General features: G+C 38.6%; 1 long non-coding RNA gene across 6 annotated transcripts in view; it reads left to right on the top strand.

Moving 5' to 3' along the window:
* LOC142365747 (uncharacterized) overlaps window positions 1-25,856 on the top strand; it is a 109,841-nt gene that overhangs the window by 21,635 nt on the left and 62,350 nt on the right. For all 6 annotated transcript variants that reach the window (XR_012766613.1, XR_012766612.1, XR_012766610.1 and 3 more), the window contains exon 3: window positions 24,530-24,636. This is a non-coding gene — a long non-coding RNA (uncharacterized LOC142365747). The remainder of the gene's footprint in view (window positions 1-24,529; window positions 24,637-25,856) is intronic.

Raw genomic sequence — 25,856 nt, 5'->3', positions numbered from 1 at the left:
CCACGCCGAGTTCCGTGACCCCAGCTGGGTGCTGGTGTGGATTAGATGCCACAGAGGGCTGGTGCAAAGTGGGTATAGCCTTCTTTACGGGATCCGTGCCTCGCAACTCGTCCCCACTCCACTTCTCCTTGTTTCTTAGACCTTTTTCCATGCTTGCTATCCCTTCCTCCTCACCAGTGGGGAGGAGGATTCTGCTGTCGGAAGTAGACACAGAGAGGAAACACATATCTGCTGCTCTTGGGGTGAGAGCTTTGCTGTCCTTGAGGGTAACTAAGTGTGGGAGAAGAGTGTGCTTTACAAACCAGGGCGTATTCTGACCTTTTGACTTTGACTTGACAACCAGTCTCCACGATCGTTAATGGAACTAATTCAGAATTGCCATGATTTAAAATGAGATCAGAATCAAGCACCCTTTTTTTTTCCTCCTCAGTTTTCCAGACCTGTTTTGCCTTTTGTTTTTTTAATTTTTCATTGCAATAAGAACAGAAGAATGATTCCTCCTTCATGCATTTTTGCAGTTTTGAATAAGTGGAAAGCTGAGGCTGACAGGTGGATAAGGTTGTATTCCAGAGTCAACCTCAGAAGAAGCATGGTAGGTGAAGACAGAAGCATGATTATCAAAAGATAACTACATTGCTGTTATGTACATCCCACTTCTCTGGTTGGTTCACTCTCTGCCAAACAGCAGGAATGGATTTGTAGGGTATGTACTTAAAAAGAAATAGCTGTGCAGTGATTAAGAAAATGAGAAACTCTTCAACCAATCAGAATGTAAAGCATTGCAAAGCTAAGAATAAACTTCGTACAATAACTGAGCATATCTGCAAGTAATTCAGAATAAGAAATAAATTTTATTACAATTTTGCTATGAAAACTCATCTGCTGTTTGTTTGTGAAATTCCAAATGAAATTGTATTTAATATATTGTGAAGGTGGCTACAAATGGATTATTGCAGCAAAGCTTGTAGAGTTCTGAAACTCCTGCTCTAAAATGCTAAGGTCTGAAACTTAATTAGTACGTAAAAAGGTATCTTTTCCCTTTTCTTGAATAAATTTAAGAAAATAACATGATCTGCGTTTTTGTCTTCCACATTGTCTTCCTTCAAGTTAGGTATAAAATGTGTGCATAAATTACTAATGAGCCTTTCTGTACAGCAAGTTTGGGGCAGATCATAGAAGGATTAGATATAATTTGACCAATGTTTCACAGAACAAATAGTGAAGTCTTTTTTCACAAAAGAACCGTTGAAGGAAATTACATCAATTCTACCTTTAAGAGTTATCCTGCGGGGAGAATTTTGATCTGTTTTAAAATTTATCTATGCATGTTGATTATGATTTAAAATGTTTGAAAAATTGCAAATGCCATATAGTAACTGAATAAAATGTGAAATTAAGGACTACTCTAAAACAGAAAAAATCTGAAATATTCCAGTCTGTTGATCTTGATTTATAAATCAGGATGAAAATAAAACCATTTTCCTGTCTTTATTTCCAAAGACATTCCAAGTAACATGGCATCTTTATTACAACATGCAGTGTGTATGTGAATATGTAGATGTGTATATAGGTATATTTTTGTGTTTATGTATAGCGTGTATAGGTATAGGTGTAAGGAGAGTGAGCACTTTACATGCCAAATCCTTCCTAAATGTTTATTAAATAGTCTTAAAAGCAGGTACCTTTGATTGTGAGGTTGACTGCTTGGACTTTTTTTTAAAAAAAAAGAGAAATCCCTCAACTGTGTAAACATTGTCTTTCACAAGAACTGGAGAGAGGACTTTACTTCACCAGAATGACGTGTATATATATATATTTTTTAAAAATTATTTTCTGTATCTTAAGAAGGCCTGAGAGGATTGTTCTGCTTTAAAAAGTTGTGGGGTTTTTTTTAGTTAGAAATTCTGCTCTCCATGAAGAATCTAAACGCCCATGTTTTCACTAATAAATTTATCTGATGCTGTCAGCTGAAGTCAATAATGCGCACAGCTGAGTTGGTAGTGCAAGTATCTAACTCCGAGCTTATTTACATAGGGATATTTAAGGAAAGAGCTAATGTCCAGTACTGTGTGTGAATGAAGGTGTTTAGTATGCTTTAACCAGTGAACAGCTGCCAGAATTATTTTGCCAAAATGTGTCTTCTGTGTAGATGTGACCTCAAAGCGTAGATGGAGCAAGAGCATACTCAGCACTGCCTAGGAGCCGGTTTGGACCTTGCTCTGAAGTTACGAGTTTTATTTTTCTGAGTGTTGGCAACTGAATTTTTTTTCATCTTAGTTGCACATCTAGGAGACAACTGGCTTATCTTCAGTGAAGAGAGAGTCCTACAGCAACTTGACAGCTAGTAGCGTGATGAGATTGGCCGAGTGAAGGAGCTGAAAGCAGGGCAACTGGGAAAGGAAAACAAATTTTAATCAATCACACACAGACTTTTTACTTGTAGAGGTCAGCTGATTTCAATAACTAAAGCACGTTTAAAGAGAGGTATGTTTGACTTTTGAACTAGGAGTTGGCATGTGCAACATTTTGAGAGTTATTTAACAGAACTATACAGAACTAAGTATTTACCCTCATATTCCAATATTATGGCATAGGAGGGGCGGTTGTCTAACTTCATCTAAAATGAGAAAGACGCAGGGCCAGTGCTTTTTAGTTCAAGGGCTGCTAATCTAATAAGTATTCACAGAAAACATAACTCCTGATTTGCACTGGTGATTGACTGCTAGTCTTATAGATTACCTTCAGTAAGTTTCAAGTAAACTGAAGCTTATAGAAGCCGAACTTATGAGCCAGTGTCTCACGCGATCAAAAACATTTTTAAAACTCTTCAAAGGATCTTATCCTGAAATTCATTCCAGAACAGCATCTGTAAAGCCCGGAGATCTTCTGAATAACATCAAGAAGTACTACATGAATGTCCCTTTAGAAGGAAATATTCTGTCCTCTAGATATTGGTTTAGTTAAAGATAAAATTAAATTCAGGTGTTTATCTGTAATAATTCTTGGAAAGCCTATCAACTTTTGGAAAGTCCTGGTATCACTTATTTTAGAAAAACATGATAAATAAATGAAATAAATCTACAGAAGATAATTTTTCTGGTGAATTTCAGCAAATTTATTGGAGCAGACAGTGAGGACTCTTCAGCCGAATGCTGTAAGACGTACCTCACGTCTGGGCAGCTGGGAAACGGGTTTTGTGCTTCAGACGTACAGTGGTGGTTTTCAGGAGTAAAAACTTGTGCGATCATCCTTTCGGTAAGGATCACAACTGAAGGTGGATTTCAGGATAAGGGTGACAACTTTGTCAGTGAGTTAAATATCAAAGCAAATCAGTGCTGAATCTCCCCGCCACTGGGGTCAAGCACAGCGTTCGGTAGACCTCCATACAAAGCCTATGTAGGCATAACTCTTACAACAAGTTTATCCAGGAGATTCATCTTCAAAAACTAGAATCAAAAAAGAATTTTTCTTAAGGAAAGAATCAGTCTCTTGGTACATGAGACTAGCTTATTCCTATGTTTGACTGTTTAAAGCCAGTCCTGTTTTGACGTGCTTTAGTTTAATCTTCATGGACTCAGCTGATAATTTTACATCTTCACAAACAAATTCTTAAATTAAGTAGTAATAAATATTTTATCCATGATTATAAGATTTCCTTTTCTCTCTGTTTTTGTTGTGGTTTTTTTTTTTTTAATAAAAATCTGTAATGACAGGAAAAAAGCCCAGCCAACGTGGTGTACATAGGTTAGGTATGTAGTGAAGTTCTTGAAACTTTTGTGCTTTCGTCAGGTGAAATTTTTTTCCCCCGCAGGACCCAGCAAAGATAAAACCCTGCAAAAAGCTAAGTGCCTTCTGTGATACGCTCATTCTAATTTAATGGAAGCTGAGACTGTTCAGCACCTTGTAGTAGACACTCAGCAGCTCAAAGGCCTGTGGTTTCCCTCCCAAATGCAGGGGAAAGAACAATGAAATAAAATCTGAAGACAGAGTCGGTCTGCCCTCAAGGAAATTTCTTTTCTGACCCAAATCCAGCAATCAGTGAAACGTAGTCTAGGACATCAGGAATTTCTGAGAGGTGAAGCTGCATCTGAAACCCAACTATTCCTTTCTGAGCTTTAATGATGAGGCAAATGGCAACCACAAAACCAGCGGAGAAGATCAGGAAAATAGGTGGGTGGGAGATCTGCAGTCGACTGCCAGCAGAGGAGCTCAGATAGGCTTCCACTTCCCATCAGAAAATCTTGGTCTTCTGATGGGGGCACCTTGAGCAGATTTACGAGAATAAGAGCAAATATGTACATGGTGGCCAGCCAGTCAGCTGTGCTACTGGATGGTCCCATCTCCTGTCAGCCTGAGAGTTTAGCTGGTGCCCTCCCCATGGAGGCAGAGAGCGGTGTTGTCATACAGCTGGACGGAGTTTAAGATTCCTGTTCCTTTTCTGGTGCTGAACCCTTTACTCTAAACATGGCAAGGAGATTAAAATTATTGCACAGCAGAGTAAAACTTTGCCCGAGTAAGAAGAAAATACTCTTAAGCTTTAATTTAGTACACATAACATGAAAGTACACAAATAATTCTACTTTGAATTTGTGACTTTTATTATATGCTTGAGTTCTCTATGTGAATAAACTGGTTCTGGTCATATTTTAAACAGTAAGGTTTATATCTGATTTGCTTTTGTAAATATTGTTTATCGGTATCTTACTAGTGAGCAATGTGATGGCTTTTCTTTCTCCTAAGACTGAAATGTGCTGTGTGGATATCTAAACTCTTGCAACATTGATGATAAAACAACCAAGCACAGAACCTAGATTTTGAGCTGCAGGGTGCCGGTATAGATACACTGGCTATTTGCCATGTGTGGTTCTAACCTGCCTGTTACTGAGGAATTCTGGCTTTTGCTGAGGGCACATAGTGTGTCTTTGTTGAATCAGGCCAAAAGAGAGGAACACAGGAAAGGAAGTGTTTGAGAACATAGTAGATGGAAAAAAAAAATTACTGTTGCATACTTTCATGTTTGCTGAAATATTTTTATTTTCTTCTGGAAGAACACAAATGTTTTGGTTTATTGTTATTGAATTGTATCTCTCTCTGTGTTCTGATATTGCTGCATGAGTGTTCAAGACAAGATCCCTTTTCTGATATGTGAATAGTGTAGTGTCGTCTCCTGTCTAATCATGTCCTAGATGCATCATTGGAGTTGCATAGCTGCAAGTGCCGGCACACTGAAAAAAATATCCTGGTGCATAAAGGAAAAAAAAACTCCAACAAAATTACAAGACTTTTTAAGGAAACATGTTGTGAGATTTACATATGGGAATACCTGATGTTACAATTAGATTTTAAAGTGCCAAAATAAGAAATCACGGGCAACTGACTTTTTGTATTAAATTTTTTAACTTAGATTATTTTACAGTTGCATTAGTTTTCTAGAGAACAGAATCTATCCTTATTTCTCACAGGGAAATCAGGAATGGATATAAATGGAAGGAAAATATCAACAGGAATTGAAAATAAAAAAAAATTAAATTACTATTGACCATGCTACCGAGCATAACTGTCTTAATCTAAAGTTAATATATCATAACCTCTAAACCTAAGAAAACTTTATCTTCATCTAGAGATAATCTGTGAAATGTTACTTCAGTCTTAATTTCTTTGTGGAAATGTACTTTTACAAGCAAATGTACTCTTTTTGTTCAGCAAAAAACTAAGAGCTGTTTTTCCACTGTTTCTCATGTCCCCAACTCACGTACACAGCTGAAACGCCACTTTTATCAGTTTGAACAACAGAAATAAAATCAAGATTAGTGACTAGTGCAGATAAAATGTTGCTGAGTAATGAAGAGCAAGATTCTGCTGTGACCATGAGTAATTTAAGCAATCCTATTGATTCCCCTGCTCAGAAAGTTGGCAGATTCTCAGCCTAGACAAATGAACAGCCAAGACCATGTCTCTGTTTATTTTAAAAAGTGATTTTAGTCACAATAATCATCATCAATTTTAGCAATGGTTTCTGGTAATCTGTATGAGCAGAAATTGAACTCACGCCTGCACTTCTAAAACCCCATCTATTATTCTATACAGATAGTAGCGAGGACCTCAATTTTGCATTAATTTTAAGTTTACTTCCCTGCATTAAGAATGTTTGGTTTTCCCTGCACTGGACTTTGGCACAAAGAGCAGAGGCCTCAGATTTTTTAACTGCAAGTCTGAAATTGCTGTGGCTATTAAATGTGGCCATTTTTACAGACTAAAAAACTTGTTCTGAAACTAAATTACAAAAAATTCACCCCAAAATCAAAACCAAAAACCAAATCCTGCTTATTTGGTTGATCAATTAACTTAATATAGTGAAAAACATTGTCAGAAAGATGTTCACTTCAGACTAAAGTGTAATAGCTTAAAGATGAGAATTCCTTTTCCGGTTGGATCACAACATTTTGTGATGTTTTTTATTCAGTGCCAGGCATAGAGGTAATTTAAACGTGGTGTTTCTGGATACATTTTGTACCAAAGCTGAATTTCCAAATTCATATTTTAAAGCAGTGGTTTAGATATTCTGATGATTCTTTGATTGTATTTAACCTAATAACATGGAAAATAAAAAGTTCATAGTTACATTGTTGTGAATTTTGCAACTTTCACAAATACCAACAGTTGTTACAATTTAAAAAGTAATCTTAAAAATGAAACTGCAATATAACAAAATCAACATATAAATCTGATTTACAAATTTTAAAACTAAATCAAAATAGTATTTCAGACGAGGCAGTATTTTTATGGTAGTTAACAGAAAGATACTGCAACACACAATACAAATACAAATAGTAGTAAATGTGATACTGTCAGTGTGCCAGTGGTGTAAGAATTTGAAATAAGAAGTATATTTCATGGACATTTAGAAATGTAAATTCTGCCTCTAAGATAATCACAAATAAAAAGGAATATTTATTGATAATCACATTTTTTTACTAAGAAAGAAATGTGTGGAAAGAAATGTGGCAACAATCTCGTAATGTATAATTGACGTGAGTTTGTTTTTACTGTCTGTTTCTTAATCCACTTAAAATCTGATTATTTTTCTTTATGTAACTGTAAAGTAGTCAAATAACAAAGACAATGCATATGCTCTAGTGTTCCACTTTTAGGGGCTCATGTGAAACATCCAACTTTGCATTAATGTATCATTCCTCTCCTGCTTTTCGCAAAGACTTATCCACTCCTTTTGGGTCACATTATGCCATTGATTTTTAACTAGAATTCCCCACTGACTCTAATAGGAGGTTCTGCTAAAAAATCAATTGCCTGTTCAGGATCACTGTGAGATTCCTCTGAAAGAAAGAACCTGACGCCTTACAAAAATAGGATAAGTGGAAGTACTGTTAGTGTGGCAGCGGTATGAAATCTGGAAAATGAAAGAAGAGTTGATCACAAATGATACTCAAAAATAGCAGCCAAGTTAAAGGTGATGTTTTGGCTGTTGGGTCTTCTTCAGGCTGTAAGCTGAAAACTAACATTTTTCTATTTCTTCTTCAGCCTGAGGAAGGCCTCAAAGACTGAGCATTGCCTTTAAGCTTGTTCTGTATTCCAACATGTATTTTAAAGACTAGAATAATGTTGGGACAAAAGTGACAGTGTAGATCAGAAGAAAACCACCATTATTTTTCTTAACTAAACAGACTCTAAGAACTACAGCCCCAGAGTTACTCTAAATTCAGTATTCTGCCCAGGGACACTGCTGGTAAATAATTAAGACTGCTACTGACTTAACTAAGCCCAATTATAGATCTAAACATTCCTCTGAAAATCACTGTCTAAATATTTCCCTAGCGATAGTGTTTTATGTGGAGGACCTGGTTCAGCCATCCAGACTTTCATGGTGTGATATTACTTGCACAAGGAGTTTCACTGAGGTTAAAAGGCCAAATTCTAATCTCATCTGTACAAGGGGTACCTCTTGAGTAAAGCTATTAAGGTCAGAGGAGTTACTTTAGATTTACAGCACTGTAAGTAAAAGCTTATAGGGTATATTCAAGTAAGATTTATTTATGCTTTTAAAGGTTACATGCTTGGACACCTAGGTTTTCTCTTAAAGGTACAAATTTCAACATTAGTGTCATGTTTTGTATGCCTACTTTATTTACATATTTCTTAAAAGTTATTGGTTTATAATTCATATGTAAATGTAAACTCTCTAAAATAATCTGTCCTTGAATTACAGGAGGTAATGGGGGGGAAGTATAAATATTAACTCTTTTCTCAGCTCAGGAATAGCAGTCCATTTCTTCTCACAGAGATCTCATATAGACTCATTCCTGTGGTATATACACTAGCATGCTCTGCTAAAAATGGGTCTGCCTTTGACAAATGTGGCCTTAGGCATGCAGAAGCTGTGACACTCATGGGCATAATGTATGAAAGCCTGAAACACGAAGGATGCATCTTTCTGATTTTCTCAAAACAAAGTGATGGAATTATACTGGCTTTGTAGGAGAACTCGCAGCCTCCACAAGAAACCAAAATATTATTATTTAGAGTTACAGGAGTGGCCAAAAAATAATACTTACCACATTTACAGCAAGGTCTATTCACAACAGTGCACAAGCCTTAACTAATTCATCAATAAGATAGGTGATTTGACATGATGTCTTTTCCACTTAGTATATCCATGGCTTTGGGTAAAAAAAAATACATACAGTATAGAGCAGTGAAAAAAATTCTGTCAGAGAACAAAACACAGCAAAGTCTACACAGCCAGGAGTGTTTCCATAATGAAAATATGCAGAATAAAATACAGAAGGCAAGATATGGACACAGTGTCATAGGCAAGTTATGTTCCCTCCTGAGCCTAATTTTTTTCAGTTAGGTTAACTTTTATATATATATATATATATATATATATATATATTTTTCATCTAGTGATGAAATAGTGGAGTACCTCTTTAACACCATGATTGTTGTATTCCTAGATAACTTTGAAATGCACCTTTGTAAAGAGAAATCACACTGTCTTCATGACATCGACACTGTCCCACACAACATCCTTGTTCCTAAATTGGAGAGACATGGACTTGACAGATGGACCACTTGGTGGAAAAGGAATTGTCTGGCTGGTGGCGTTCAAAGAGTTGCAGTCCACAGCTCCATGTCCAAATGGAGACTAGTGATGAGTGGCATTCCTCAGGGTTCGGTACTGGTACCGGCGCTGTTTAACATCTTTGTGACCACAGGGACAGTGGTATCAAGTGCACCCTCAGCAAGTTTGGAAGTGATACCAAGCTGTGTGGTGCAGTCACACACTGGAGGGAGGCATGCCGTCTAGAGGGACATGGACAAGCTTGAGAAGTGGGCCTGTGCAAATTTCATGAGGTTCAACAAAGCCAAGTGCAAGGTCCTCCACGTGGGTCGGGGCAATCCCAAACAAAAATGCAGTCTGGGCAGAGAATGGATGGAGAGCAGCCCTGAGGAGAAGGACTTGGGGGTGCTGGTTGACAAGACGCTCAACATGACCCACCAATGTGCACTGGCAGCCCAGAAGGCCAACTGTGCCCTGGGCTGCATCCCCAGCAGCGTGGGCACTGGGCGAAGGAGAGGATTCTGCTCCTCTGCCCTGCTCTTCTGAGACCCCCCGGGAGTCCTGCGTCCAGCTCTGGAGCCCTCAGCACAGGACAGAGCTGGAGCTGTGGGAGCGGGGCCAGAGGAGGCCCCAGCAATGATGCGAGGGCTGGAACCCCTCTGCTGGGAGGAAAGGCTGAGAGAGCTGGGGCTGCTCAGCCTGGGGAAGAGAAGGCTGCGGGGAGACCTTAGAGCAGCTGCCAGTACTTAAAGTGGGTCTACAAGAGAGCTGGAGTGGGACTTTTTAGAAGGGCATGGAGTGATAGAACAAGGGGTAACGGTTTCAACCTGAAGCATGAGAGATTTAGATTAGATATAAAGACAAAATTCTTCCCTCTGAAGCTGTTGAGGCCCTGGCCCAGGCTGCCCAGAGAAGCTGTGGCTGCCCTCTCCCTGGCAGTGTTCGAGGCCAGGTTGGATGGGGCTTTGAGCAACCTGGTCTGGTGGAAGGTGTCCCTGCCCATGGAAAGGGGGGTTGGAACTGGGTGATCTTTGTAAGGTCCCTTCCAACCCAAACCATTCTACAATTCTATGATTCTGTGATATAAATTCCCTAGTCCCACTCCAGTTCTTATTATCCCCCATCAATCTCTGCTAGGCTCCCAAACATCAAAGTTTCATAGCATGGAGCTTCTCAGCACAAGCAAATTCTGGTAGACAGCTGTCACCTGTATGATGCCTGTCCTGGATGGAAAAATATTTGTCTTTTTTTCTGTAGTAAATTATTATCATGCTGGCTAGGTGTTTTATCTTGACATTGATACACATGAATGAAGATAATAAATGTTCAGATGTCCATGGCTGGCTAAAGTAGACTTCCGAGCACATAAGACATCATGGACTAGTGACTGAACTACAAAAAGAACCTGGAAGGTATTTCAAAGACATAATAGATGTTGATGAAAGGCTTATGCCGGGAGATGTTTGTGGGTGTCCTATCTTGACCTTATTAATTTTAAACATGAGTCCTTGCTATGCAGAAAGGGATCAAACTCTTTAACCAAGTACAATGTTTAACAGAAAAAAAAAAAATTCTCCAGAAAATCCCATCAACACCTTGGAAAATATGGAAGCAACCATTTCAAAAACAGGAGGCAAAATGATTTGCTAGATACAGCAGAAAAGAGAAAAGTGAGACACCAGGTTTAAAATCTCAGATAGAACTGTACTTTAGTGTACAAACAGAACTATAGCTTTGAGATAACAGAAGTCTTTTGTACGGGAGAGAGTCACCAGTATGGATGTTAAGCTTACTGTAGGTTTACGTTGCAAACATAAGCAGAGTGCCCAGAAAATGCTCTGGTAGACAAAAATTGTCACTAACAAAACTGGCAATGATCTGGGATTACAGAATGGTGATGTAAATGTAGCTGAAATTCAGAGATGTTTCTCAGGAACATTTTTTGGATTCCATGTTTTGGGTGAATGATCTTGAGCAAAGAAATTGCAGAAATCACAATACATTTATTGAATATGGGTCCACTGGGGACGAAAACGAGCAGTACTTACAGAAATGCATATGGCCAGCTTCACACGTTTCTGAAACAAACACACAAGTCTTTGTTTGTAAGCTACAAAAATGTATTTTGCAGCAATTTTTTAGTATTTACATAATAAATATAGAACTTATTTTTTTACATATAATCACTTGCAGTTACAGTTTGCAATGCCTTTGTGTTTTGCTGATGTTAACATTTTACCTATAGAATCATAGAATCATAGAATGGTTTAGGTTGGAAGGGACCTTCAGAGGCCATCTAGCCCAACCCCCCTGCCATGGGCAGGGACATCTTCAACTGGATCAAGTTGCTCAGAGCCCTGTCCAACCTGGCCTGGAATGTTCCCAGGGATGGGGCATCCACCACCTCTCTGGGCAACATGTGCCAGTGTTTCACCACCCTCATTGTAAAAAATTTCTTCCTTATATTCAGTCTAAATCTACCCTCCCTTAGTTTAAAACCATTACTCCTTCTCCTACCACAACAAGCCCTGCTGAAAATCCTGTCACCATCTTTCTTACAAGCCACCTTTAAGTATGGTCAAAACTGAACGGAATGTTTTAAACTAGAGGAGAGGAAATGATATTTCTTAAGCTATGCTACATAATTACTGTGTGAAAACCATTTTCCTGAGAAATAACCAGAGTGATACTCCAGCAAAGTGTTAGGTATTCTATGGAGAACTTGAGTAGTCACAGTTGTTATAGAAGAATTTTATGTGCTGTACAGATTACTAATCAACAAGTAAAAGAAACTTTCCCTTCGCACGAGTAACTTCATCGTGGGTCATTCTGGTGTTGAACAGATATTTCTTGTGTGTAAATAATGGTGGCCAGTCACAGAGTCATCATGATCTGATGTAGCATATCAACTCCATCTTTTTCTCCATTCCACACATAATTCCCACAGAACTAATGGAAATTGCATCTGGGACAGCGACGGTTAAAAATTCATTAAGATCGTGATTCTGTATGAAAAAAACAGCAGAGGAATGATAATGTAAAGTACATAAACCAACGTGGTCCCTCAGTTGTAAAAATTTAGGAGATCTCAAGAATTCTACAGGGCATCAATAGTTTTAATGTTTTGGGGCTACAGTCTTTTAAGCTTCAGCAAATGTGTTTGAAAGAAGGTTTCTTCCGGCTACTTTCAAGGCATGTTTCTTTAATATGACTATTTGATAGATCAAATATTCCACTGATATTTTTGAATGAAGCTTTCTTTTTATCTGTAAGAACACTGCAAAATCATAGATCCCCTTCTTCTGTAAAACCTGATGTAAGATGTACATCTATAGTCCTTTTCTGTAAAACTTAATACACTCTTTTTTGAGACGCTGGAAGACTCCTGTAAGCCTTTGGCTTGCATCTGCTTTTCTAATATGGATTTTTTTTAAGTCTTCTTTTCACGTAGCTCTTTATGTCTTCCAATACTTATTTTGCTCTCTCCCCAAGTCTCAGTGAAGCTCTTCTGCCTCTTTCTTCCACACACCTTTTGACTTTCCTACTCTTCTCATTCAAGTACTGGCGGATGATCTTTCTCTTAAGTTAGTGAAGTGTCTCTGAGTCTAGATTGCTTGTGCCATGAGGTTATATTGTTATCTGTCACACCATCCAACAATTCCAAATAGGTTTAGTACCTTTAATAAACAACCTGACATAAATATGTGAAAATCATGCCCTACTTTATGTGAATAGGAAAACCTGTATATTTCTGGAATCATTATTTAATGACTTTTCCGATTGTGACAGGAATCACAAGACCAAAATTACAGTGTATTTTATGCGTGCTTAACCGTCATAGAAACAGTAAAATGTGAGACCAATTTACAGCCCCACATAGTATAACACATCTCAAGATCACCTCAACATGTGCATACTCATGCTGAAACTACAGAACATGGAGATTTTAAAGATGGGCTAAATCATTTCAGCTCTTTTGTTATCAAAACAATGTAATGAATTGGTAGCAATGTCACAAAAGTCTTTTCTTGATGTTCTGTTAGAGCTTCCAGGAATCTTTGAAAATTCAGTTCCGATAGAAAGATATATAAACCTAAGCTTTATTAATCACATCTGCTTATGCACAGATCGCACGCTAATAGGACATTACTGTCATCTCATTGCTAGTTTTAGGATGTCATTCTTTACTCTTTCTTAATTAGACTGAAGTTCAAAGTCATGTCTCAGAATAAACTGGGCTCATTTTAAGACCTAAGAAATGTTATTTTTAATGCTATATGTTTCCCATTCATTAAGAAGTAAATATGTTTGTTTTTTTTTCATCGGAGTTACCTGCATTATATGCTGAATCAAAAGCAGGAATGAAGAGCTTTATTTTTTCTCTGACAACACAGGGAGTACCTGTCTCTAAAAGTCTTTGCTGAGGACCTCAGACCTTTGACCCAGCAGACAGTCAAACACATACAATGTGCACATGGCAGAAGTTACAGTCATTGTCTGACCCAAATCCTTGTTTAAGAGTCCCAAAGTCCTGCTCGGGCTTGGTATCACAACAATGTTTTGATGACATCTTTTTTTTTTTTTTTCAGCTTTTTTCCCAGTCATGTAATAGAAAAAAAAGTGAAGCAAGATGTGTTTAACATTAAAAAAAATTGTGTTAACCCTATATTACCTACATTCACTACCCTTTCTTGACCAAAATAGTTAATTACATTTTGATTTGTATGTTGAGAGATAATGTTTCCTCAGCATCAAAAGGGTGGAAAAAGTTTCAGAAGCACATTTAGCCACAGAAGCCAAGTCAGCCTCAGTACAAGCCAAGGATGTTTTAGGTTGCTATATAATTTTTCCTGAATGCAGGATGTTCTTCTGAAGCATTATCACTCATGTGGTGAGACGGAGGGAGACAATAACAGGTGTTGTGCTAGAATATGCCATCTACCATCATCAACTTCTCTGGCTCAGTTTCTTGCCTTTAGTTTTGCTACATGCATAGGGATTAGACATTTGTTCTTAAAAACAAAAATACATAATAAACACGTAGGTATACATTTTGAAATAAAAATACAAGATTCCAAGAATAAAGGAATTCAGAAACTGAAAAGGACCGTGTGTTTCTGTAATAATTTTGCACTACAGAGGCCATTATTATAGGAGTGTATTGGGATCGTGAATAATGCCTTCAATGAAGACAACAGAAACAAGAAAATCAGTATGATAAAAACATTTAGCCTGGGCCTCTGTTTTAAGCGATTTTTTTTTCCGTTTCTATGCCACTATGCACAATATAAACATAACGTCAGTGAGGGGAAAAAATAATGCTTGCCTAATGGAATACAGCAAATCAGGAGGGCACTGTGATGCTGTCTGCAAACACGTAACAAAAAGAACATGTTGAAAATGAAATTCAGTGGCTATGGAAGAGAGCTGAACTTGTCCCATTAAATACAGATTATCAGCTGCAGTTTTCAGATGCGCTACACAGCAATGCCACGTGGTGAAGGCAGCTGCACCCCCTTGCAGGGAAGATCCCTGAAATTTTCTTCGCAGTACATTTGGAAATACACGTGTAAGCATTATTACAAAAGGCCAGCGCAGATGAATGGCACACACGGTGCCATTGTGAAGGTTTCCAGCTGTAACAGCAATCAGCCCCTTGCACTGTTTTTGTGACATTTTCAGTCCTGACTATTGATCATAACCCTTCCCTGCTCGTACCCTTGTCTTCTGGAGAGCAGGCGTGGGATCAAATGAGTTTTACTTCACCTGCCTTACACTATTCTGGGAAGAGTGTTATCAAAATAAAAACCTGGCACTGAAGAACATGGTGATAATAGTTCTATGTAACCACTTCTTCGCTTCCTATGATACTGTAGGTTTTTATTTTTGGAGGATAGAAGGCAGAGTGCAACTTTCCTTTCATAGATCAGAACAGTGACAGTGATGAAATGCAGCTTAGCAGTGCTGCTTTTTACACTTTTTGCTCTTCTGTTAGAGGCTTTCTTGTTGTGAGCCTGCAGATCCAGGAATAACATGTTCCAGTTACTGGACTTTGCACCAAGACTACTCTGTTGCTTCATGTTGTATCACATGACTGACTATTTTAATTGATAATACTTTGCACAGAAATATTTTTAGAATATTTTTTCATGGTATTCTGTGAGAAGCTAGTTTTCAGAATTACACAGAAAATACTCAAGCCAAAAAAATGTATTCAGTGATGATCAGACAGCATTTTTGTTAGGGCTTTTTCTTCAGGGTCACAATCAATGTAAAACAATGTTTTGCACAGAGAACGTTAATGCAGTGGATTACTCTCAGACATTTGGTTGTACTTTCGTGCAAATGCATTACATTCTGATTCGATACTTGTGTTATGTGGCATGTAGTATTATCTACCTTGCTATGTTGTTATCTTGTCTATATTATGACCTAGATTTTCTTATTTCCCAAGACTAGGAATTTTCAAAACAGATGTGTAATTTGTTCTGGACTAGGACACCTGTATGAATATATATTTGCAAAGGTACCAGTGTTAGCATTTATGGTACTTCCATTTCTACCAAGGTAGCAAAAACTAACCTACCTACATTTTCACAGGTCACACCAACATTAATGGAAAAAGATATTTTGCTAAAATAATATTTGTGGTTTCTTACTGGTGCTCTATTGCTCTGACTCTGTTCAGTTCCACAGAAATCAAAGATGCTGAAGACCTAGCAGGTTATCTAATGCTTTTCTATGCCGCTGTAAGATTGTTTCTTAAAGTTTATTCTTCAGTGTTTTGTCTTGCAAAGAACAGGAGTCCACTGTTTCCCCTGGGATACTTTTCACCAATCTAATAGAATTTGCCATTAGGAACATTTTCCTTTTGTTCAGCTTACATTTTCCTTTTCTTCATTTCATTCAGATACTTCTATTTAATGATAATAATCTGACAATCATACTGTATCATCTTTCCAGATACATTCCCAAACTCTCGGAACCTAATTCTGCAGTCATTAGTAATGCTCAATATCCTACCAGTGATGAAAATTCAGTCTTCTAACACAATTCTGCAAGGTGCTGGGCACATCCTGCAAAGTATTGCACACCTCTCAAACTCAGCTCCTCCCAGTCAAATTCAAGCCTTTTGCCTTTGTATTCAAACCTCTCCGTAACATTGTCCTACCTTATTTGACCTAGACATTTGACCTGCGTCTGCCCTCTCTTTTCTGGTAATGATGTTACCCTTTGGTGCCATGGGTGTCTGCTCCCCTCCTTGTCTGTGTTGTTTTGTCTCCTCCTTTCCATTTGCATACAGCATCCTCAGTGAACCGAGTGATGAAACACCTACCCCCTCCTTAGCAGAAGCTCTGGCTAAGTTCCATTTTTTGGCATTAAAATTAAGGCAATGTGGGTGATCTTTTGGAATGTGTGGAAGTATTTTTTTTTTTTGCATGTTATAAACATTGAAATAATCGACCCTAAAGTAAACAAGGTTTTGCCGAATAACTGCAGTTATTTAAGTTCTGCCGTGAGGGTTGCATCTCTCCTCTCCTTTTATCCTGTGCTCAAACTTGTGTTGAGACTGTAGCAAAAATAAATTTCTCTGGGAAAAGAAGATGTTTGCTTGGAAGTACAGCACTTAACTTAAAAAAGAGATTATGCATTCTTATTAGCAGTATTAGTTTTATCTTGAAATCCCAATAGGGAAAAAAATCTGCAGTTTTCAATAGGCTTTGTACTTCAACAGCAAATGTAGCTTGGACTTCAAGTAAATTAATAAACTAAGCCCACAGAGGTCCCTTCCAACCCCTAACATGATGTGATTCTGTAATAAACAGAAAATAACTGGAGGAAAACTTCATTTTTGAGTGGAGCTCAAACTTTATTTCGAGTGGAGGAAACAGCAGGAATTCCACTGCATTGTGCAAATACTGCTCAGCTGAAAAAATAGATGCAAAAAATGATTTAGGAAGCTGAAGCCTAATGACTAACCTGTTTGACGTGAACCATGGAAGTATTTGCAATCAGTCTGGGCTAGGTCTTGAACTGTATCTGCAAATTAACTGTTATTTGCTTAACTGCTGTGGGTGCCTTTTTACAGGCTCTGCCAAAGTTCTTTGCTTCACAAGGATGTATTAATATCTATTGCTCTCTGCTGAAAGTATCCTCAGAGTTTTCAGGTTGATGTGCATGTTGGACCTGAAGGTGAGTCTGCTTTGCCATGAAAGGTTATTAGAGGAAAGTGAGGCAGAAGTATCGGTGGTGCACCCAGTGATCCTGGGATGAATGAATGACGATAGGGGAAGTTCAGTCAAGAACCATTTTCATTTGATTTATCAGAAAAAAACCCCACCTGTTTTCCATGTTCTTTCTGATCTTGCATGGAAACAAATCTGGCAAGAACATCTTCTCCTGGCTTTAGCCCTGGTTCTGTTGCTATCTTTTGTTACCTTCTGCAGCTCCTTTGGGAACTGTCTTGGCTTTATTTTTTATTTGACCTGACATAAGTATCTCTCAATTTTACAAGAAGACATTTATTTGTTTCACTGATATCTAAATTTTCTTCTGCTATTTGCCTCAGGCCTATGTTGTATTATCTCTGGACAGAGGTTTATGCACTCTTATGGCTACCGCAGCCCGTGAACAACATCTTTAAATTATCATCACTTAACATTTTGGCAAAACAGTCCTCTGTTATTCTAAGTGAAACCAATCTGTTGTACAGTTATTTGTGTACCAGAGTTCTCCAGCGTCCTTAAACTCTTAAATGAATGTTAAGAAAATATACAATTTTGTAATTTATTTGGCTAATGAAAAAGATTTTTTTGTTGCTTTAACATTTAATTATTTTTAAGATCTTGTGCTTTGACATCTTTGCCAAATTCACTCACTCATAAATCAGCCTCCAACAAAATCATGATGGCTTGAAAGTGAATTTGGTACAACAGTGCCCCTTTGTTACTCATCTTTCTCTTTTCTTTGAGCCTACAGAAAATTTATATCAAAACTTTGCTTTATAAACTTCTTTATAGAGGTGATGATATGCGTGTATATGGAATAGAGAAACCTTTCTTGCCATACTTCCTAGCTATCTTAATGCCTTCCTACAAACTCTTAACTGAGAAGGTGAGATTGTATTCCTCCCTTTATCCCAAACTGCTCATACTTATTTTAGAACAAATGGATATCATTTCTTCAAAAAATGAGAAGCATGGCCAGAAAGGGAGAAAATCCTGTACACACATATACAGTCTCCATTGCCAGTTACGTCGTCAGACCACATCTTTTTATTATTTTCTTCACATACATTCTTGGCTGTGTTTCTTCACCTGCTAGATCCCACTACTCAGCTATGTGCAATCACCACCTTCTTATGGGAACAGGTCTACCCAGTGTTCAGAACCATCACACAGGAATTTGTCGTCAATCACTGAAGAGATATTCTCCTCCAGACTGTTGCATCACTTGACAGAAAGGGCCAGTTTTTTACTTTCTCTGATTAAGCATTGGTGATTTTTTACCCTTCCCAAAGATGTTTGGGTCTAGTAAGCAGATCAGAGTAGGGACTGATCTGTCAGCTGTGGGATCCTGTGAGCAACTGCAAAATCCAAGTCAACATTTTCAACGGGTTCTGTGATGGGAAAATTTGTGTGTCTTAATATGTGTTCTCATTAAATCAAAATATGAATTTTAAGCTTATAATTCGTGTAAGTACTGGATGAATAGGAAAAAGCTAGAGTACTGTGTATATTCATACCGCGTGGTGGCTTTCGTACAAGTCATTATTACAAAATTTTTGACCAATATAATGTTAGGGTCTGGATTTTATTCTCAGCAAAGACATATTTCTGGTGAAGCAGTGCAATTGACTGCTCACTTGGATGTTTAATTCAATGCTTACTTATGCAGAAGCATGCCAGCTGCTGAAGCATAAACACAACCTCTGGTATCACCTATCTCTTATCTCAGTCACTGACGTGGACCAGCTTTACTTCATTGAGGAAATGTGAGTGCTCTGTTTGGCTACAGATAAGTAGGCATCGTTGTATCACTGAACAGCTCTTTTCCTAGCCTAGTGGTTACATATTTTAAAAATTTATTCTGGGTTTCTTGGTACAATCTGTGCTTTTACGGAAGCTACTGAGTATGGTATAAACTTTTCCTATGCAGGCCTTTATCTTAATGTCATTTGCAACTTGGCAATATCTTGCTAATGAAGTTTTGCTGTAGAGAACACACATTTACGAGATTTTTGGCTTCTTTCATCCTACACAGAAAAGATGTAGTGCTTCTCAAGCCTGTGATTTGATGACATTCTGTGGGAAGCCAAAGATAGCACAGTTTTTTTTCACCCCCTGCCAAATTGCATTGAAAATCTTACTTCAGACTTCCTGTTCACTGTGATCTGTATTTTCAGAAATGATAAACACTCATTCTTGCAGCTGAAAAAAATGTAAGCACACAGAAATTCCAGAAGTGAGATTTTCAAGCATTAATACATTAATACTTTTTTTTTTCCTTACGGCAATTATCTGTGCTTGATATTATATTGCTGTTAATATTACTGTAGAGATAATAGTAGGAAAATAAAATCAGTCATGACACTAGGAGTTGAGATTTTATTTTTAGGGGTTTTAGGATCCTTTGTCCTGCATTTTCAGAATAAGCAGACAAGCAAAGTTGCAGAAAGTGGCACAGGTGCTTGAGAGGATTATTTGCACAAGTATTTGCAGTGCCATCTTGAAAATGCATCTTGGAAAGCTGGAAGGAAAAGTAGGGGTGTTTTGACACAGAATCTGGAAGGAAGAACAAAAATGTTTAAAACGAGAGTCAGCGTTGATAACTCGAGGGAATTACTGGAAGGGGTTGTGTTACTAAAGAAATGTGGTACTTGCGTGTCACTTCTGGGCCACGAAGGCATCTAATGGCACAGCCGTTGCCCACAGCACACCGCTGTAGTGGAGGTGGAAAAATTATCACATCCCTCACACCCGTGAGCATCACCTAGGAAGGGCGAGTGCGGGAGTGTGCCTTGCATCATGTCCTGGGGGTCATTAATGAGCTGGTGGCGGGCAGCTGGTCGTGCCGACGCACAGAGGAGCTGTGCAGAGGGAGGGCAAATCAAGGATGCACCAAGCTAGAGAATACGAGGGGGACCGTTTCGAGCAGGTATGGTGGAAGAGGATGCGCGGTGCGTGGTGGCCGTGTCTGCTGGGTAACAGGGCTCACTGGGAGCTGGGGTATTGCAAGGCGGTGGAGATGTGAGCTGGAGACGGAGAGCTCAATGAGGGCCTGAGGCTGCTGTCAGAGCAAGAACCGGCTCCCAAGGAGGTTCTGTGTCTGCAGCAGCAGCAGCAGCAGGGTGTTGACACACAGGAGGATGCTGAAAGGGCCTTTGCCCCGGGGATGGAGATATGAGTCGTGTAACTCTCCTGAACCTGCTGGTATTGGAGTACCCCTTGCTAAGCAGCCTCAACAGGGCTGGTTTAAACACTTTTTTGAAATGAGAAAGTTGTTTCCTTTGGTATGGAAAATCTTATACTTTGTTTTTGAAATCTTGTCTTAACACATCACAAGCTTGCATTTATAATAGTTGCAGTTTTAACTTACGTAGCATTTCTGTCTTGCTAGGATCTGTTACATGGCACTTGGAGATAAAATTGTTAATAAAACTATTTTGGGGTGACCTTTATCAAGTTTTAATAATTGTTTTCATATTTAGTCATGGAGCTTTATAAACACTTATTTTAAAAAGCCTGCCAGTCTGCGGGAAAATGTTGATTTTGACTGTACTGTGTTTCCAGAAGTCTGAAGTTGTAATAAGAATTTAGCTTTTCAAGAAATTGATTTTCATACTCTAAAGAAAAATTATTAGAAATTTTATTTTCTTCACTTGGTACATAACAGGAGAATCACATAGGCATGTCAGTAATCCCTTAAACTCTACCAGTAAGTGGAAGGAGTCTTTTTGTATGCATCCTTCTCTCCTGTACACAAGAGAGGAATTCTGGTATTTTGGAACCTACCATATACCAAACTAACGTGTACGTATATATATATCTGTAATATATATATACATATATATATATATAATGTGTATACATTTACACATTTCGCTTTTGTATGCAAACATATAAAAGATCAGCTCTGAAATTTCTTAACCATATGTATCTACTTATCTACTGAATGGTCCCAATTTCCTTCTCTTTCTCTCACTTTTTTTCTTTTTATTTTTGGTAGAGAGAATTAACCCACATCAGCCCTATTGTCTTGGTTATATAGTTGAAATCATCAGACTAAAGACTAGGAATAACACCATGTGAATCAGTGGAAAAAAACCTCAAACAGCTGTAAGAGACTGAGACATAAACTCCATGCTGTTCCTTCTTGTGCATCAAAAATATGTCATTTTCCAGTCTGCAAATACTTATGCATGCAAGAATCCCCTTCAGGGTAGTTGGATGACTCACGTGCATAACGTTAAACACAGATATTGCAGCACCGAGGTCTTGTTTGTTGAATTCCGCTTACGAGGCCTTTCAGTCACATCTGTGCATCGCTATGGACAGACCCCGCACAGGTGTAACCCCATCACAGCTCAGCCTGAAGCAGCACTTACTCCAATGAGATAATCATTTATTTTCAGGAGTAGGGTACTGGAGCACGTTTGTGAGGACTGCAGTCAGGAAGCGCTCTGTGTAGACTGATATATTGACAGGGATTATCCGAGAAGGGTAAACATAACAAAATAACAGCATACCATGTTTGTGACTTAACCTGTACTTCCAAGCAATTTTCCAAAGAGTTGGTTAGTTTGGGATGCTCCTGTTGAATGGTCCTTTGGTTTTCAACATAAAGTAAAGCTGGCCGTTTCCCATTTTGAGTTACAGGTCATAAAGAAGGCAGTCTTATTGTTTTGTTATTATTTGCAGTGACAGTACTGGGAAACCAAGTAAAATGGAGAAAACTGCTTTTTCGTTTGATTGTTTAATGGATCGTTACGCAAGCAGAGCTGAAATGTTTTGTGTTTTAATTGCTTTCCAAGGTCCCTGTCCTATAAACCCTTTGTCTCCAGCAGTGGCAGGTTTCTGTGTTACCGCACTGAAAGCAGTGGGGCTCTGCACGGGTCCACTCCCTCGCCCCTGTGCTGATGTTTGCTGTCTCAGGGCCTAACGCACATGCTGAACTTCACGTGCGTTAGTCACGCCCTTGAATTCGAATGGGGGAGGGGACCTTATGAAATAGCTAAATCAGGAAGGTAGAATACATTATTCTTACGGCAGTTCTGCAAACACAGGCGACAAACACGTCTTGCACTGCAACCTGACGCAGCCTGAAAGACAGAGCCAACGGGTAAGGAGCTCTCATCTAATACGCAGACAAATTAGTGTGGTGAAGGATTAGCAGCTCCTAAATGTGTAATGCAGTTTTCGGATGTGACTGGTTTTTTAAGGCAACAAAAAGCCAGCAACAAATAAGATTTTGAAATGGTTAGCAAAGCACTTCTGAGAAACGTTTTCTACAAAATGGTGCTTTTGTACTTTATATACTTTACATACTTATTAAAACGCAGAACAAATTTACTTAACTTCAGAGAAAGGCAATATCTGGAGCATATAGACAGTGGATGGCTTTCCCTGTATTACACTTACATATCTTTGAAATTTGAAAAAAGATATTTTACCTAGCTTCATTGAATGTCCTGAGGTTGTGAATGGTACTGTCTCGAAGTTATAAATTATAAACATCTTCCATCTCTCTTTTCTTTAGACAGCCTGAACTTTGTTACAGCTTCTGAATGGCAACTTGTGCTAATGACAGTCATAAGACAATTCAGGACTCAGAACTGCATTTTTTACCCAGTCGTACAAAGCATGCAATTATTACTTTAAGGCAGTATTCACGTCTAATGTTGCGTCCTGATAATTTAATCTAATAAATGCTGGAAATTATGTACTCTCTCACATTGCTTTGATTAATTCAGATTCCACAAAGAGTATTTCTCAACCCTAAATTTTCCTGCATATTTACATCTCTGTAGTATGTCTTTCTAATAGTCAATGCTGGGCCACAATTAACAGTAATATTTTTGATTCTGCATCTGTTGATTCAGTATTTGTGAATGGAGCTAACCTAACTTGAGCAGTTATAAGGAAATTACCTTAGAGAGGGCAAAATTAAACGTACGGGAGGAAAAAGGACAGTGTTGCATCTACAAAGCAGGGAAGAACAGTCTACCCGACATAAATAAGTGATTGTGTGTCTTCCTGTGTTAAAAATGCCACAATGGAACAAAAACGTCAAGTGCTTTCCTTTATAAAGTTGCTATTCACATACAAATCTGTCCTCAGTGCACCAAAAGTACAGATATTAATTATTCTTAGCTCTCCTGTGTCAGCTTTTCTGTTTGATTCTCAAAATTCTTTCCAGAGGAAGTTATCATTCTTGCTTTCCAGATGAGGAGACCGAAGCATGTGATTTTTCTAAATCACAGAGAACCCAAAGCTCTGTCTATGAGTAGAGTATATCTCCCAGAATTCATGGCTCCCTGTATGAAGACTTCTATCATACCTTAGTATTTTGCATTGGAACACCAAAGCTAGGTTGCAGGTGCATTTCAGTGGCCTGCTGCTTTCTTACATTTCCCCACTGTGCTTTGCAGTACGTCTTGATGCGATTGATGCTTTATGTGCGTGGGATGGACACAGATTTGGATTGGAGCTTTGGTGCTGTCAGATGGACACGCTACTGGAAGCTGGGTCCCCACATGTCTGAACCAAAGTCTCCATCCTTTTTTCCCAGTTCTGCAGGGGCTCCCAGCAAGACTACTGATATTTTAGGTCCAGTGCTAAACGCAAACAAGCCTTGTGTGGGTCTTTGCATATTTATCCTAGTGAGAGTGGAGCTAAATATTGTGCCAGTGGCTTGATCTGCCCTGTCCTGGCTGCCTGAAGGTGCGAGTCAGCAGCCATCCTGTGTGTGATGCTCTCTGGTGACAGAGCAATGAGACTGTTTCAGACCAAGACCAGGCTGCAAACTATCACACGGGCCACGGAAACTATTAAGGAAGCCTGAGCTCAGATATGAACTCAAGATGCAACCGGACAGTTTCAGTGTAGCCCGGAATACCTGGACTATCTATACTGCTTGTATTTGTGCACTTGAAAAAGAGTTTGTTCTGGGCTCTTTGGTTAGGTACAGGTTGTTTGAACTGGGGTTAAAACTAGGTGTTTTCCGATGCTGTTTGTCTACTTAAGGCACTCGATGTTGCTACTTCATTTGTCCTTTTACTCTAATATAAATAAATTTGCTATGACAAGAATATACATCTGCACCAATGTGTTGCACACAGAAACAAAGTGAGGAGGTTTAGTCCCTTAAAATTTTTTTTTTAAGTAGAAAAATGAGCGTGCTTTAAAGCAAACATCTTTTTCTAACGCAGTTAATAATTCTATGTTTCAGAGCAGTGTATGGCTAGTGACCTGTCTTCCTGAGGAGAATGGCTGAGAAGTCTGTTTGGAATTATTCCTGGAATTAGACCAGCATGAGGTCTCCCCTACCAATCTGAGGTAATACTGCTGAAAGGCAAGAAATCCAAAGTGATGTATGTCCAGCTGACTGCTCATTGACAATGTCAACCCTGGCAAAAGTTCCACACGCCTGGAGTCAAAAGAAATGGCAGGAGAAAGGGTAAACCTGGGGACATCATCACTCTATGAGGCATGGTAAACATAAAGTCCTCTCCGAGGGACATTTAGTCAGCAGAGCCAAAAGCTTCTCTTGGTGATGGGCAGGTTTTATTAACAGTGATAGCCCAGGCTTCTGCCATAGTGAAGCAACTTCTTGAAGATTAACTAACTAGCTATTTACCTAACAATACACAGCATTATGGCAAATATAAAAACATTGCCATTTTTGGTTGGTTCATAGAGCCTTTACAACCGCAGAGACTCCACTAGAGGAAAATCAGATAATTTAAGATGAGAAAGCAGACAGTCAGTGTCATATGGTTTGATACTGCTCAGGCCTAACCCTCTCACTAGAAAAACCACTGAAATTCTGCTTTCCTTTAAGCTGGTATACAGCAGAAGAGGTTTTGGTTGCAATAATTTTGCATCAGAGTGACCCTGACATAAAACGAGGGCAGAATCAGCCCCGCTGGGATGTACACATAAGTAAAGCAAGTACGATTTGCCGAGTGATATGCATGAAAACAATTTGCTTGCTGTGGAATGATCTTTTGAAATGCTTTCTTTAAATGGTTGTAGATAAAAAGCAGCAGAAAATATGCCCTGGTCTGAGGTGTATCTGTCTCATTCTGCTTCCTGAGGTTACAGAAATTATGCATGCCCTCTTCACTCTGGATAACTGTCTGGTCTTGGAAAGAGGTTAATTATTATGTAATAACTTTAACTAATTGTTTCTCCCTTTAGAGTACTTAAAAAATTGGTTGTGTTGACAATAGTAAAGTATAATGAATGCTTGTTCAGATGTCTGTAGTGCAAAATCAAATACTCACTGCTTCTGCCAACAATTTCAGCAAGACAAAGTCGGTATGATTTTAATGATATTATAGGTACATTATGCTTCTGCTACCTTTTTCAGGAGGAGGAATAACCTTCAAATGTTTCTGCCGTTTATGCAGACTGAGAAACCTGCATCAGGGCACTCAAATTATTGTCAGATAACACATTAAAATATCACACTGGAAACAATGCACAAATCCTTCATGTTCAGAAATTCCGATTGCTTCAAAGGTTTGACCTGATTTCAGTGGGAGCTCTATAAA

Source organism: Opisthocomus hoazin, chromosome Z, assembly GCF_030867145.1.
Source record: "Opisthocomus hoazin isolate bOpiHoa1 chromosome Z, bOpiHoa1.hap1, whole genome shotgun sequence".
In the NCBI taxonomy this organism is placed as follows: domain Eukaryota; kingdom Metazoa; phylum Chordata; class Aves; order Opisthocomiformes; family Opisthocomidae; genus Opisthocomus; species Opisthocomus hoazin.
The sequence above is the reverse complement of the archived record's forward strand: the minus strand, read 5'-3'. Positions and strand labels throughout refer to the sequence as shown.